This window comes from Podarcis filfolensis (genome assembly GCF_964270895.1).
Source record: "Podarcis filfolensis genome assembly, chromosome: 12".
Taxonomy (NCBI): Eukaryota; Metazoa; Chordata; class Lepidosauria; order Squamata; family Lacertidae; genus Podarcis; species Podarcis filfolensis.
This window is the reverse complement of record NC_139614.1, coordinates 3,158,874-3,165,848: the sequence shown is the minus strand read 5'-3', so window position 1 is coordinate 3,165,848 and position 6,975 is coordinate 3,158,874.

Sequence of the window (6,975 nt, the reverse complement as noted above, 5' to 3'; positions counted from 1 at the left end):
CACATATAAATACAATTTAAACCCAGTGTGGGTAAAAACAGGAATAAAAATCTCCACTTAAGAGGTTTGTTGGAAGAGAAAGGGCACCAACAGGCATGGAAAAGATGCAAAAGGCAAAGTGCCTGTCTGATACGTAATAGGAACAAGCTCCTCGGAACTGGGGCTCCAATTCCTGTGCTGTACAGAGCAGACCTCTTGATGAAATGATATCTGCAGAGGGAAGTGCTCAGTTACACATATAAGGGGTCTTTGTCCCCTGTACTTTCATGTAAAGTTCAAGTTTACATGAAGGTGTTCCATCAGGTCATCCAGAGGTTTGAGGGTCCAGAGTGGTTTAAGATCTGAGAGGCCTTTATTTTAGCTAGTTTGAAGCTGTGTGAGACTTTTGTGAAAATGATACAAAATGGAAGAAAAAACCTAAATAGATTGTGAGTTTTCTGGGGAAAACTGCAGCAGACAAAGAGAGAGACTGTATTCTTCATGCAGTTGAAGTAAAACACAAACCTTTCACATCTTCATTGATTATTGCTAATTACAACAACAGCTCCCCCAGGAGCGCCCCTGTGGGCAGTGGTACGTGCCGGCAACCCAGTAATTCACTCTCTTAAGAACCAATTTATCATAGACTCGTCCTCTCCAGTGCTTCTCTAAATGGAAAATTTCAGTTTGTCTGTACTTCAGAAAGGAACATTCTGGTAACAAGGCATATAGCTTACTAGAGAAGAAAATACAAATAGATATATTTTTAAAAGGTTGAAGTCTTAAAGCACATTCAGCTGCCTAGCCAAATTGTCATGAAGATGCAAATCAGATTTGTTTAGATGATGATGATGATGATTTCTGTCTTACAGTAACTATTTATCAGAATAAGCAATCAGTTCAATACTAATTACAGATAGGTAGCCGTGTTGGTCTGCCATAGTCAAAACAAAAACAATTTTTTTTCCTTCCAGTAGCACCTTAAAGTTCAATACTAAGTTTTGGTTTCATTATTATGGAGCAAAATAAGAGGCAGCACTTCCTTCTCAAATCCCTCCTTTTTTCCAATGCAGTTTTTCTGTGCACGCTCAGTAAGCAAAGCCCATTGAGATGCTCCCCTGTCATCGTCAACCTTAACCAGGCCTTTACTCTCCACAAGGCGCTGAGTGACCACTCTATGGTACAAGTGGTGCCTGGCTGAGCAAGAGAGATGAGCATAATGAATCACAACGTCATCCAAAGTGACCTCTGCAAGCATATCAATTTCAAATATTCTGATTATTTTACTTGATTTTGAGGGGGGCAGCTGCCCCCCTGCCCTCTGCCCATGCCCATGAACTGTCTGCAAACATAACATTATATAAACATGACTGGCTGGTGGGAAGACACCCTTTCCTGGAGCTGAGCCAATATATAAGCCCTTCCCTGGCACAGGGAATTATTACCTTGGATAGTTTTTCTAAAAATAGCATTCAGCTAAAAAATGCACTAGACTAAGGAGATTTATGTTTGAAGCAAAAACTCTCTCTCTCGGTTCTTCATTTGCACACACACTCACACAGCCTGCTGACAGCTTTCTGAAATGCTTTATTCTTACTCTGCAGGTTATTTGGCTTGTATAAATGCTTGTCGTCCTCAGCTGAGCTCCCAGGCTTGAACAAAGGATTTTAAAACAAACAGCAGAAAATGTGTAAATAACGCTGTGCTGGAAGCTGTTTTGAGTCATCTTCTCATGAAACTGCAGAACTGGAAGGAATCTTGAGGTTGCCTAAGGTCACAAACACTTGGGCTGCAATCCAGTGTACACTTTTTTGAGAGTAATTCTCATTGAAGTCAAGGCGATTGACTTCTTAATAGGTATGTATAGGATTGCACTGTTAAAGCTAAAGTGCATACAGTGGTACCTCGGGTTAAGTACTTAATTCGTTCTGGAGGTCCGTTCTTAACCTGAAACTGTTCTTAACCTGAAGCACCACTTTAGCTAATGGGGCCTCCCGCTGCTGCTGCGCCACCAGAGCACGATTTCTGTTCTCATCCTGAAGCAAAGTTCTTAGCGGAGTCTGTAACCTGAAGCGTATGTAACCCGAAGTACCATTGTATTCAGAAAGATTACATAGTACAGCCCTTCAGTACATAGTACAGCCCATAGTACAGAATGCAGGTGCAGGAGTGCCAACTTGAATAAAATATTGGTGGGTCAAGTAAACCCCGCCCTGCATAAACGATCACAAAACATGGCATACACATGCCACTTGAATGGCTATGCCCATCAACTGGGGGGGGGGTTGGTTTCAAATATATTACTGGGGGCCTGAGAGGACCCTGACCCCTAGGAGGTGGCTCCTATGTGCAGATGGGGGAATGACAAGTTTGACCCCCCCCAGTAAATGCTCTGCATCTAGAAAGCTAGCATATCACAGGGAAATATGCTAGCTAAGCCTTCTCCCTAATATGGTAAGCATGAGAGAGAATTGAAAATGCTGAAACTACATTTTGAAGTGTTACAGTCCTATAATGGCTATACCATATGGCATTTCTGAGCATGTACCTGGGCAGTAAGGTCATTAAACATATATGCCCAAGTAATGACAACAGGAAAATAGAAGCCTTTGGTCAGGATTATATGGTTTGCACATGCCAAACCCAGAGGGGACCAACCTGTAGAGCCAGGAACATACATGCAGTTTTATCCCATTCATATCAACTGAGACGTGTACCTTGCTGAGTTTAATACGCCTTCATTCACAGGATGGTCGAAGTGCAGCCTGATCCCACAAATGTTTGCATCCTCCTATGTTCAACAGGGTTTACTTCCAGATAAGTGTAGTTAGGATTGTAGTCTTAATAAGATCAATTTAGATTATATTTGTAAGCAATGGTGCTTATGGGAGGGGGGGATCTGGCCTGGAGTCATCTTAATGGCCAGTATGTCCACCATCTCTGCTGGCTTGGTCATGTCCACAGAAGAGAAGATGGCAGGATCCCCAAGGATGTGCTCTACAGGGATCTGGCTTCAGGCACTAGGCCTACTGGCAGACCAACTCTCTGTGTTACAAAGATGTCTGCAAACATGACACGAAGGCTGGTAGCATCAGCCCTGCCTTGCAGCTGTGCCTGGACACAGTCAGTCAGTCAGGTCATGCATTAATAGCAGTGACCAGAGAAGGAATGACCGCTGGGAGAGAGAGAAGAAACGCTCATCTTAAGCAGCACAACTGCTTTCATTTGCCCCCGCTGCAATAAAACATCTCTCTCCTGTATTGGTCTCTACAGCCACAGCAATGGTTTGACTTCACCCTCAAAGGAGCATTCCTTCACTGATTCCTGAGACAGACTGACGGATGCCAACAACTAATGGGCAGAAATCAGCTGGGGAAGCTTTTCACAGCACTGAGACAAACCTGATCTCATGTTAATGTGTGCGCATTAATGGTACTTCTACTAAAAGTACAGGCTGGTTGAAAATCTGCGCTTCTGAAAAAGCTTTATTTTGGATAAATGAGATATTAAATTCTCAGGGATTTATAGTATGCTGCCTCTTGTTTTGCTACATAATAATGAAATCAAAGATTTAGTATTGAACTGGTTGCTTATTCTGATAAATAGCAGTTACTGTAAGACAGAAATGATGTAGTTGGTCAAGGGAGCTGTGGACCCAAAACGGTTGAACATCTCTGGGATAAGCAATACTTTAGAAGAGGGAGATATCCCCAGATCCTGGGGAGAGACAGTGTCTCTTTGACTCCAGTGCAATTAGCTCCCCTTCAGAGTAAGCAGGGGGGCATCTCAAGGGCAGGGATACAAGGCTCCAGGGACGTGAATCATCTTAAGGCAAGTGGATCCTTGAGTCTCCCTGTACTTCTGTGGAGCCTACCTTCCTCCACTGCGTGCAACTGGGTGCAAGCTTCCCCTCACTCTCCTCCTGCCCCCCAGGGATTGCAGGGCTTTTGGGTAAACCAAACCAGAAGGGCTTGTTTGTTTTTGATATGGATTACATATGATTATCTCTGTGACACCTGATTTGAAAACATTGTGCTAATATTAATTTCTGCACCTTGGTTCAAATTCCAGAAAGCTTTCATAGTATCTGCTTACATCTTTTGACTCTCACCGATAACAAATTTGTGCTTGCTAGACAGGCCTTTAGCCACCAATGTATATCTGATGAGAACCAACTTTCAGAAGACTTAATGACTGATTATGTGGTCTTTGTAGTCTAGAGATGTACCACAGAGATCTACCAAAATGCTTGTAGCACAGCCAGAGTCACACGGTGTCTTCTGTATGCCTTCTGAGGCTGCCAGTTCACATGACAGATCTGTTGTAATCTACTTGATCATCAAGAAACATTTATTTTGGAAACCTGCTGGCTTAATAGGGTATTTGTTTTTATGGGCTTTGAACTTAACCTTGCTTGTCAGGATTTTTTGCTGGAAGCTTCAGGGTAGAGGGATCATAGAAACATCCACTGGAAATAGATTTTGTGTTCAAGACCAGACTGAACTAAATTGCTTGAGTTTATAGGAAGCTAGATTTCTGTGCACAAGCTCTCTTTCTTGCACCTCTACGTATTTGGACTTGGGATAGAGCTTTGAGCAGTTTAACATTTGTAAAAGTCAGATAAAATAAAAACCTTGTGACAGAATATTAACCTAAGGGACGAACTACAGGCCTGAGGGGGGGGGAGGCAGGAGAAGAGAGGGGCAGACACTATCAGAATTAGGAATGTGGCATGTGGGAAAGACTTTTAACCCTTGTTCTGATACATTTGCCCCCTTAAAGCTGCTATTTGCTGCAGGTAAAAAGTTGCTATTAGCAAATAGAAACCTCAAGATGGGATTTTGGTGTGGGGTGGGGAAAGGGTTAAATCCCACTTCCCACATGTCTTAGTTCCAATCCTGGATCACTCACACAAGCTGCTTTTAAAAACAACAACCAACAACCCTAGACACATTAAATACAGTTACCCATTTTATTTCACCTGAAGAGTAGCTCTAATAAGATAGTATTGCTAAAGCAATATTCTTTTTTAATATTTTATTTTCCAGTTTTTAATTTTTATAAGACATTCAATACAAATATGTCATTTGACTTCCCTCCCCCCTTTAATGATTCCTTCAGTTATATTTTTCTTCCTGCTTTTCCTCAACAGACCATTTTCATTTACTCTATCACTTTTTCCAGTGCTTTTTTTCTGGGGGGGATGCAGGGGTACACATACCCCTAAATATTTTGTGAATCTAAGTTTGGCCTCATTGAGGGGCAGTATTTCAATATGAGTAGGAAAATGAGAGTACCCTTAAAAATTTTTAGGGAAAAAAAAAGCACTGACTCTTTCTTAGTCAATAGTTTTAACTACGAGTTTTAAGATAATCTTGCTAATGAATTTAATTGTTTACAATAACTTTTCAAATAATTTGCATATTTCCCCCATTCTTTGTTAAAAGTTGTTTCTTCTTGGTTTCTGATTCTCCCAGTGAGTTTTGCCATTTCAGCATAGTCCACCAGTTTTATCAGCCACTCTTCCTTGGTTGGAACTGTATCTTCCTTCCATTTCTGGAACAATATTCTATTTTTTTTTAAATATAATTTTTATTAACCGACGAATCAAATGAAATCACATCACATAAATTCCGAATTACAAAGCCGAATTTTAAATTTTTGTTGAGGGGACCCATATTTCAAGTTTCAAAGGGGGATTCCCATCATCTTCTTGCTACTGCGTTCATATCCAAATCAGTCCAGATAAAGTTCATAATTCTATCCAGTCTTATCTTGCTGTTTCCACGTCTCATCTTGTTCGTACATTTTTTCTTTTTCCTTTATGCTCTCTTCTGATAATCTCTTTAAGCAGATAAACACCAATTATATGCTGTGTGGATTTTTCCGTTCGACCAATCCTCATATCGTGATGGTTTCCATATATCATCACTTTCATAAATAACATCACTCTTTCCATCATTAATCTCAGGGTCTGTCGTTCTTAAGTCCCACTGAGGAGTCTCACCCACAGTGTAAAAACAGCTCTTTCCTCCTCCCAGACTCAAGTCCCCCGACAGAGCTTCCAATATGGCGACGGTATTTTTAACTGCGTCATTCCAGAGCTCTTAAACTTCCCACGCTTTTCTTAAAACATGCTTTGGTTAGAAACTTTATCTCCACACAGTCGTAAATCCACACCTTAAGTCATTAAAGCGGCATTTCTGACTTGTGGGGGGGGGGTTCTTGTTTAATCACATAGAGGAAAGAAAGAAAGGTATTTTCCCCCTCCCCCATCCAGTCCCTTTGCCATACTGAGTCTTGGATGTCGTCTCAAAATTGATTCTTGTTCTTCCGACTCGTCTTGTTTATCAGAGAACTCTTCAGTTAGCAGTCTTTACTCCCCCTCCTTCCTTGAAATATGTGTGTTCGCTTCTTCCTGTTCCTTTTGAAGTTCTTGCAGCTAGCGGCGCAGATCAGAGACGACGTCCAGGAGCGCCAAAATCCACAGGAGGGCATTCTGCCTAGTGCCCCCGTCCCCTCAAATTCGGGGGTGGTATAGGGCACAGCAGGCAAGGGCAGCCCCCCCACAATCCTGGGGGGGGGGTAGGGAGGCTATTTACTCCCATCACAGCCTCCTAATTACCCCCTGTGGGTCGGAGAGATGTTATTGTCAGCCATCTTCTGATGCGCCCCTAGTGGCCCCTTTCTGGAACAATATTCTAAACCAGCATCCTGCAACCTGGTCTCCATCTGAACTACACCTCCCATCAGCTCTGGGTGTTCTGGCTGTGGCTGTTGGGAGTTGTGGTCCAAAACATCTGGAAGCCACCAGGTTGGGGAAGGCTGTTCTAAAACCTTGTGGCCTCTTAAAAAATTCAGACCTTTCCAGGCCACCTTCTAGAAGCCAAATCCCAGTGGTGCAAAGTGGTTGGAACAATAACACACATTTCATCTTTGTACTAGTTTTGGTACACACAGTCCTTGCCCAGGCAAACAAAATGATATGCAGTAATA